Source organism: Zingiber officinale, chromosome 7A, assembly GCF_018446385.1.
Source record: "Zingiber officinale cultivar Zhangliang chromosome 7A, Zo_v1.1, whole genome shotgun sequence".
Lineage (NCBI taxonomy): Eukaryota > Viridiplantae > Streptophyta > Magnoliopsida > Zingiberales > Zingiberaceae > Zingiber > Zingiber officinale.
This window is the reverse complement of record NC_055998.1, coordinates 83,864,097-83,873,685: the sequence shown is the minus strand read 5'-3', so window position 1 is coordinate 83,873,685 and position 9,589 is coordinate 83,864,097. Positions and strand designations below refer to the sequence as shown.

At 33.5% G+C, this 9,589-nt stretch overlaps 1 long non-coding RNA gene across 1 annotated transcript; it reads right to left on the bottom strand.

Annotated features, from left to right (window-relative positions):
- Positions 1–387: 387 nt before the first annotated feature.
- On the bottom strand, positions 388–751 carry LOC122000221. Its single transcript, XR_006117030.1, has 3 exons — positions 723–751; positions 595–622; positions 388–484 (listed from the first exon to the last, which is right to left on the bottom strand). It is a non-coding gene; the product is annotated as an uncharacterized LOC122000221 (long non-coding RNA).
- Positions 752–9,589: the final 8,838 nt, after the last annotated feature.

The following is a 9,589-nucleotide window of genomic DNA, read 5'->3' as shown; positions in this document are numbered from 1 at the left end:
GATGTTGATTCTGCATTTAAGGTATCAACTGACATCACAATACCACAATTCCCCAAATCTAAATATAGTACATAGGTGATTAGAAATATAGAACTCTCAATTTGACAACTATTTATCAATATGTAAGTTTCAAAATACATATAATTCAATAACTGATACCTACTTTCAACTTACTCTAAATTAACATCATATAATATTTCTCCAAAATCTAAATAGATAGCAGAACTAATGAAGCATTCAAGGTACACAATTGACTGAATCCACATCAATGAATATATCAACTTTCAAACTCAATTTGTTAGCTAATAGCATAAATAACCAGATTCTAGATTGTGATCGTGCATGAAACTTAACAGTGCACATCATATGAAAATTGCATATTCAAGACTTACTTTTATGCTAAATCCTTGTATTTATCAGCATCCAAGTTAGCCATGACAACATCATCTTCCAATTTGTATGCATTGGCTAACTTCTCATATATCTGCACAAAAAAAAATTAGGTTAGATCTAGTAATCTCATAATTAAAAACATGGCAAATATGACCTTAGGCTAATCTAGGTCTTAAGCCCTGTCTCAACAAAAATACTCACAGGAGCAAGATGCTTGCAGTGGCCACACCTGTTTGAAGATAAGAAGCATAGTCATCTACAGTGGATAAGGAAAAGTATCTAATGCAACAAATGGAGAGAAAAAAAGGAACTTCAGCAAATACACTAACCATGGTGCATAGAATTCAACAAGAACATCTTTGTTTACATCAAGAACAATCTGATCAAATGTCTGGAGTCAATACTACTACATTAGAAGGGATAGTTGCTAGTTTCACATTTGTTCCTACAACAATAAGCCCACAAATAAAAGGTAAAAAATTAATTCAGGTGAGAATAATATTTGACCATATCTAAAATTGTCATTTCAAGAATTTTTAGTAAATATAATTTGCAATGTATCCCCTTTAGTATTCACAAACTCAGTAAGTGCTTCTGTAGTTCGTGGACCTTCATATTTGCATGATTGTTCATATTTATTATGCATCATATGTAAAGAAGACTATTCTGCGAAAGATTAAAGAAAAACATAAAACCAACATGATCTACCAAGAAACAGTTAATAAGTACAACTCTTTACCTTATCTGCAAGAGATGGTTTCAGTGGCAGCATGAGGCATAAATGAAAACCACAACATAAAATGCTTCACAGAATTCGGTATAAATTAATAGTTTTTCCCCACCAATACACACTACTGACATATTGGAGAAACTTGAATAAGTTGCTAGCAACAACAACAAAATTACATACATTTGACCAAAAGATAAGATTCAATGGAAAAGGTTAGATCTATCTACTTCTTCAACAGTTCTTAAAGTATCAAAATTACAAAAAAAAAAAAAAAAAAAAAAAAAAAATCTGTTTTGCATAAGTCTGATTTTATCTAGATCCTTTGGTTTCAATTTTTTTCAACAAAATTCAAATTTAGAATTACTTTAGCCAAGGGGCACGTGATGATGGCAACAAAAGCCCAATAGCTCTCACTCTGCATTTTAATTGCCTAGATTTTATTCCATAAAGAATATCTTCACAAATATTTGCTCATTGTTTAATAATACCTAACTAGGAATTCTTAAAAGAAAATTCATGCCATTTTTCATCATTCTAATAGTTTCTTTATGATAGCTAAAGCTACATTTTGCATCACCAGCCTTAGTCCAGTTCAGATGACATAGAATGCTTTAGCTTCTAAACCAGATGAAGTAATACTATTCTCATATAATATACAAGCCAAATGTCAATAATGAAGCTGGATACTTCAACATTGAATCTCGGTAAGTAGGGAATTAGGTAAGATCACAGGTGAGATCAAAAGCCCTATTTTTCTCAAACCAACTCAGCATTTCTGGCCTACAAATGCATAAGAGCTCTCAGCAATTTGTTGGCAAACTGATGGTACACTATGACGGAGAAACCTAGATCCAAGATCGATAATACAACGTTGCAATCCACCTATATAAAGGTGATGCAAAAAGTTCCACCTAAATGACCATGAGATTATGGTATTCCATCACATGGAAGTTCAAGATTCACTGTTAGAAAAAGTTCAAAATTCATTTAGCAGAAAGATGACACCGAAGGCGCTCCTCCACAAACAGTAGAAACCCTATTTACTTTAGAATCAAAATCTAAAAGCAACTAATTAAAAAAAAGGAGATTAACCATCTCTGGTAGATAAGGCAGAGAGATTGATTGCCGACAAGGGCGGCATGATCCTGGCCGACCTCCTTCTCAAAATTGGCCTCGTTGAGGATGATCTCCTCCAACTCCTCCCTTTGGGGTGAGAACAAGAATCTACCTGTAGCAAAATACCCTCCATTCAGATAGTTTCAATGATCTACCAAGAAACAGTTGATAAGTTAGTAAACTTTAGTTTCTTAGTAAATTAAAGGAACGAAAATACAAACGAAAATGACAGATTTTAGGGAAGAAAAGAGATTTCTAACCATCAACACAATCAAAGGGTTGATTTTAGGAAAGTAATCCCTTTTCTCTAAAAACAAAACATCGACAGAAAAACAAAAAATCAAAGCAAACACAACTCGTTTTGAGGGGGAGAAATCCCCTCTTTTTTCCTGCCTACAAGAAACATTGTGCAGAAATCATAAATCGCTTCCACAAAACCCTTATTTTTTCCCTTACAGAGAGCACCATTTGTACAAGAATATAAGGGAAAGTAGATCGTAACCTGGAGCGGAGGAGGAGGAAGAAAGGGGAAGTGAGCAACCGTTGCGAAGTGATGGCTCTCTCCTCTTCAGTTTGAGGGCGATCGCCGACGAAGAACAAATGCGAGATGATCAAGCCCTTTTCTAGCCATTGTTCCTCCTCAGGAAATGAGAAATATATGTTAGAGAGCATCGCAACAAAGCAACGAGTGTCCCGAAGAGCGAGAAAATGAACCCTTCGCCGATGCTTCGCTGCTGTCACCAACTTGCCCTTTTAACAGCGAGCATTTATATAAAATGAAGGGCGAGGAGTTGGAGGAGATGCAATGGTTGGACGGAGAAGCAAGGGCGTCGTGTGTTGATCCTGATCGGGAGAGGAAGGGGCGTCGATCTAGGAAGGGGAAGAGGGAGATGAGGCTGAGAGAGATGGTTGGACGGCTAGCGGCGAGGAGGAAAGTCGTGGTGGCGTTGCGATGGTATACGGTGGACGGCGCGATATAGGTTTAGGTTTGGAGGGAAGAGTGAAGTGTTGCAAATTTCGGCTAAGTATTAGTGAGAAAATTAAATTATTTTATTTTATCATAGACACCAGGTTTTAAAAACCGTTGTTAAAATCGATGTCTATTAATAAAAAAAAAGGCGCTCATAGACATCAGCTTAAAAAATCGATGTCTATGAGCGAAAATCTGTACTTATAGACACCGGTTTTTAGAAAATCCGGTGTAAAATACTCAAAGACATCGGTATTTGCTTAAAACCGTTGTTGTTCCACCGATGTCTATGAAGGTTTTTCTTGTAGTGCCTTTTGATATTAGATAGTTAGACCACCGTTCATACCAAGTCCTAGGTGGTTGTTTTAGTCCATATAGGACCTTCTTTAGTCTAAGGACATGGTTAGGATTTTCTAAGTCTTCAAATCCTGGGGGTTGACTAACATACACTTCTTTAATAAATCCATTTAAAAAGGCAAATTTTACATCCATTTGATAGAGCTTGAATCCTTTATGTGCTGCATAGGCCAGCAACATCCTAATGGATTCAAGTCTAGCTACAGGGGCATAGGTTTCATCATAGTCTAATCCTTCTACTTGATTGAACCCTTTAGCTACTAACCTCGCTTTGTTTCTAATTATTTCACCTTGATCATTTAATTTGTTCTGAAATACCCATTTAGTATCAATTATAATTTTAGCAGTGGGTTTAGGTACTAATTTCCAGACCTGGTTTCTTTCAAATTGGGCTAATTCTTCTTGCATTGCTAAGGTCTAGTTTGGATCGGGTAGGGCTTCATCTAAAGTTTTGGGTTCAATTTTGGAGATTAGGGCTATTTGGTTAAGGTTTCTATAGGATGATCTAGTTCTAACTCCTAGAGTTGGATCACCCAAAATTTGGTCAGATAGGTGATTTGTGTTTGTTCTAGTTGGTCTTACATTTGGGTCAGCAATTGGTTCTTCAGATTCATTGGGTTTAGGTTGAATTTCGTTATCATCTTCTGTATTTATTGAGTTAGCATGTTCTGGATTATTATTTTCATTTATTATATTGGGTAGATTATTTTCTTCATCAAATATTACGTTTATTGTTTCTTCAACTTTTAGGGTATTTTTGTTGTATACTCTATATGTCCTACTGGTTGTTGAGTATCCTAAAAATATTCCTGGGGTTGTTTTTGATGAAAATTTTACTAAGTAGTCTTTAGTATTCAAAATGAATACTTTACATCCATACTCTTTTAGATAGTTTAAATTAGGGATTTTATTATAGTATATTTTATAGGGTGTTTTATTTTGAAATTTTTTAATTAAAATTTTATTTTGTATATAGTTGGCAGTATTAAGTGCTTCAGCCCAGAATTGATTAGATAAATTGTATTCGTTTAACATGGTTCTAGCGGCTTCTTGTAGGGTTCTGTTTTTATGTTCTAGTAGGCCATTTTGTTGGGGGGTCCTAGGGCAGGAGTATTCATGTTTATACCCATTAATTTCACAGAATTCAGTAAAGTTATGATTTTCAAATTCTCCCCCATGGTCGCTTCTGATTCTTTTTATTTGAGTGTCTTTTTCATTTTCTATTAATTTACAAAAGATTTTAAATATTTCAAAAGTTTCATCTTTACTTTTTATAAATTTTACCCAAGTAAATATTGAGTAGTCATCGATTATTACTAAGCAATATTGGTTTTTGCTTAGTGACTTGGCTCCATGCAAATCAAACAAGTCTAGGTGAAGGAGCTCAAGTATTGAAGTTGTTCTATTTAGGTTGGTTAACTTATGGTTTGACTTGGTTTGTTTACTTTGTTGACAAGCATCACATGTTAAATTAATGAATTTTAATTTGGGTAGACCTCTAACTAGACCATTTTGACTCATTCTTGAAATGAGTCTAGTATGAGTGTGACCCAGTCTCCTGTGCCACAGCTCAGTTTCCTCGTGTTGTGTCAGGAGATACTCTGTTGAGGATGTTGGTAGGTTAATTGTGTATACATTATTTCTCCTAATGCCCTTAAGTATAATTTTAGTGTTATAAGCATTTTTAACTGTACACCCAAATTTGGAAAAGTTAACTAAGTAACCACTATCACATAATTGGCTGATGCTAAGTAAATTAAAGTTAAAATTTTCAACCAATAGAACTTTTCGAATAATAAAGTCTGAATTGAGTTCGATGTTACCTCTTCCGATTACCTTAAGTTTACCGTCGTTGTCGAATGCAATGAGCCTAAATTCTTTAACTTAAGCTTTGTGAACTTCAATCTATCTCCAGTCATATGTCTGGAGCATCCACTATTCAACATCCATTGATCCAATTCCTACACATAAAGTATCTGAATTGATATCATTTTGATGAAAAGATAGTTCTATCGAAGTTAGCTCCCTAATGAGTGATTGTGAGCTAATTGGATTTAAATAGGTTTTGGTTAAGTTAGTTTTTAAAAGAATTTTTAAATAAGTGTTAAAATAATTTTTAAATAAGTTTTTAAAAATTAAAAGCATTTTAAAATAAGTTTTTAAAGACTTTTTAAATAAGTTTTTTAAAAAAAAATTAAATAAGTTTTTAAAAGAATTTTTAAATTAGTTTTTAAAAGAATTTTTAAATAAGTTTTTAAAAGAATTTTTAAATAAGTTTTTAAAAGAATTTTTAAAATAATCTTTAAATAAGTTTTTTTTTAAAAAAAAATAGGTTTTTAAAAGAACTTAATATTATTTTAATTTGATTTGTAATCATTAATTTAATTTGATTTTTAATTATTAATTTAATTTGCTTTCTAATTATTAATTTAATTTGATTTTTAATTATTAATTTAATTTGATTTGTAATTATTAATTTAATTTGTTTTTTAATTATTAATTTAATTTGATTTTTAATTATTAATTTAATTTGATTTTTAATTATTAATTTAATTTAATTTTTAATTATTAATTTAATTTGATTTTTAATTATTAATTTAATTTGATTTTTAATTATTAATTTAATCGTTAGTCATCTCACCTGATCTAAATTTTAAATCAGGGAATCTTATAATTTTGTTAGATGAATTGAGTTCAATTATAGGGTTTGGGTTAACTCTGTGTTAGATTCAGGTTTAGTTTTAGGCTCAACAAATAGACATTTTTTGGATAAACTTCTGGGCTATGGTGAGTCACTTGGACATCATTAAAGTAATCTTGCCTTCGAGGTTTTCCAAATAGTCCTATCCATTGAACTTAATACAAGACCTTGGTGTAACTGGTTAGGATCCATAAAGGGTAACTTCGGTTAGTTCCACTTAGTCAAATGCTCCAGGTCGAAGCCATATCTTCCTACACATGCATAGACTAAACTTTCCTAACGTACTATCATCCAAATTTCACCAGTACCATAGGTCAACTTAAACTTGTTCCCTTTCTAATTAGTTCTAATTACCCTGTCGGGTAGCTTGGTTTGGGTTACCCTACCGGGTAGGTTAGTTTTGGAGGTGCCAACTATTCCGGAGCCTCCCCCTACATTATTGATAACTTTATGTATTTTTATTTATACATTAGATTTATATTTCTTTAATGGTTTAATTTATAACTTAGATTTAAGTTTCTAATTTAATTTTTTAATAATTTATCTTTTTATTAATACAGTTTTTCTTTTGGATCCCCCTGGATCATAGCCTCGATATGGTCTATCAAGGTAATGTACTTGATCCTTGGGGGCCCAATATTGACCAAGTCCAACTTGATTAACTAAGTTGAACTTAGGTACTCATGCTTGGACTATTTTACTATTTGGTATGTTCACTAAAGATAAATAAGATCAATATTTTATATTTGCTTTGAATCCAAGTCCGGATCGGTTGTAAACAGCTTTTTGTTTTCCAAGAATTAGATCAAGATTCTTGGAACCCAAAGTGAACCGTTCCAACGTAGTCTTCAAATCCTTGACTTGACTTTTTAAGCTGAAATTCTCTTCCTCAAGATTTTGGACTTGAGTTGAGGTCCCAGGCTGAACAGATTCAGTCAAGGATTCGTTATTAGTCGCTTCTTTAAGGGATGTTACCTCCTTTAGAAGTGACTTGATCCGAACCTTGGACTTAGCTACTTTACGCATTAAGTAATTAATTAGACTGTAAAGGCGATTCATACTTACAGAGGGGTTTGGCCCTTCAGAAACGGATACGAATCTGTGGCTTCTCTCGGACTCGGCTTCCGATTCATCCTCGCTTCCGGATTCATTGGTGTAACGCCCCAAATTTCCTCAATTAGAGTCCTAAAAGTAATTTAAAATATTTTAAAATGCTATAGAAATATTCTAGGGATTTTTAGAAATGTTTAGAGTATTTTTATGTAATTTTTGAAGGTCGTTTGGTATTTTTACAAAACGAAGGAAGTTTCGACAAAAAAAATGTCCAAGCCGAGAATTGAACCCATGACCTTTGACTCGGTCAAAACCCGGCTGACCAGGTGTGCAAACGGATTTTTCTATTTAGAAAAGGTAGCGAATTTATTTAAGATAGTTAACAGAATATTGGATTATAAAAGGGATAAGTTGATCTTGGATTTGTTTGCTTAGAAAAGGTAGCGAATTTATTTAAGATAGTTAACAGAATATTATAAAAGGGATAAGTTGATGTTGGATTTGTTTGTTTAGAAAAAATAGCAAATTTATTTAAGATAATTAACAGAATATTGGATTATAAAAGGGATAAGTTGATGTTGGATTTGTTTGTTTAGAAAAAGTAGCAAATTTATTTAAAGTAATTAACAGAATATTGGATTATAAAAGGGGATAAGTTGATGCTCTGTTTTCCCGTGACTTAAACCATTCTCTCCTTCTCTTCTGCGTACGATGGTGGAGGTCGGGTAGAAAATGAAAGGGAGTTAGGGTATCATCTCCGGCGGCCGGCCAAGGTCCTAGATGCCCTTTTTGTTCGTTTGTGAGTCCAAGAATCAAGGTAAGTGCTTCCTCACCTGCAGTAGAGTAGCTTCGGATTCGTGTTGGCTTCTCGTTTTGATTTTTAAGGGAGTTAGGTATTGTGCTTGTTGTCGTGTGTTCCAAGGAGAGAAAGGGGATGATTTGTATAAGTTTGAGCATGTAGTTTGGATTCCTTTGCCTCTATGATCAAGTACATCAGATTCAGACATGTTTAGATTTGGGCATTTGTGTTCGATCAAATTGTTGCACTGTCCTTGTGTTTAGTTGCCGTGAGTTTCAAAGAAGGAGCATGTAGGGGGTTGAGCACGTTGAGCATTCGGTTCTTTATGATTTTCTGCCGTGGCATTCAGTTTCAAATTTATTCTTCCGCTGTTAGTTAATTGTATGTTTTTATTTTGTTTCCGCTATTCATTACTTGCATGATTTGATTTCATTAAACTGCGTGGTGATGTTATTCCTTTTTGTGTGTTTGATATGTGTTCCAACCGCCTGTGGCTGTGTATATTATGTTATGTATTAATGATTATGGTCACCGGTACATGGGAGACTCTGCCAAAATTTTTCGGTAGGGTTTCCATGTTATTTTTAATCATACCGGTTAAGTAGAGTTAGTAGTTAAGTAACGGTCATCCTTAGAGAGTAGTAGTAGTAAGAAGGGTGGTCTTTACAGTTGGCATCAGAGCAGTTCCCATTCTCCAGCATCACACATCAGCACCATCCTTACCGTCTTCAAGTAAGAAAGTATTTAAGTTTTCCTTTTATGCTTTCTTTATTATTTGCAGTATGGAGTAATTGCTTAAATGCGCTTTAGTAAGATAGAAGTTTTGTCTCTCTTATATTCATATACATAAGTATGTTTAGAAAGGATAGAGAAGATATCAAGCCTTCCAAGGACCCCTAATGGATACGATGCGATATGAATAATAGAGGACCGAGAAGTTAAGAGACTAAGGAACAAAGAGTACCATTAGTGAAAGTCATTTAGAACCAGAAGCACGAGGAAGTTACTTATGAGCGTGAGGACAGTATGAGACAGAGATATCCAGAATTATTCTAAGTTCGAGGACGAACTTTTTATAAGGTAGGGAGAATTGTAACGCCCCAAAATTCCTCAATTAGAGTCTTAAAAGTAATTTAAAAATATTTAAAAATGCTATAGAAATATTCTAGGGATTTTTAGAAATTTTTAGAGTATTTTTATGTAATATTTGGAGGTCGTTTGGTATTTTTACAAAACGAAGGAAGTTTCGACAAAAAAAATGTCCAAGCCGAGAATTGAACCCATGACCTTTGACTCGGTCAAAACCCGGCTGACCAGGTGTGTCTATTTAGAAAAGGTAGCGAATTTATTTAAGATAGTTAACAGAATATTGGATTATAAAAGGGATAAGTTGATCTTGGATTTGTTTGTTTAGAAAAGGTAGCGAATTTATTTAAGATAGTTAACAGAATATTATAAAAGGGATAAGTT